We start from the raw sequence: 242 nt of genomic DNA, 5'->3' as shown, positions 1-242 counted from the left end.
CCCGACTCACTTTGTATGAGCCCCAGAAGCCCTGAGGCTGCTGCAGGAGTGGTGAGTCCTGGGGCTTTTCTTTGCTTTTTTCTTCTTAAAGGGCCGGGGCTGGCCTGGGTTGGGCACCTGTGGGGGAGCGGGGGGAACAGGGAGGGGATCGGAGGGCTCGTAGCAGAGCCCCCCATGCAGCATGGGGTAGTGGGAGCAGCGGGGATCACCTCTCGCCTGGCAGCACCTGGTGAGCACTGGGG

This window comes from Gavialis gangeticus, unplaced genomic scaffold, assembly GCF_001723915.1.
Source record: "Gavialis gangeticus isolate Ggan-Ray unplaced genomic scaffold, GavGan_comp1, whole genome shotgun sequence".
Classification (NCBI taxonomy): domain Eukaryota; kingdom Metazoa; phylum Chordata; order Crocodylia; family Gavialidae; genus Gavialis; species Gavialis gangeticus.
This window is presented reverse-complemented; position numbering follows the sequence as displayed.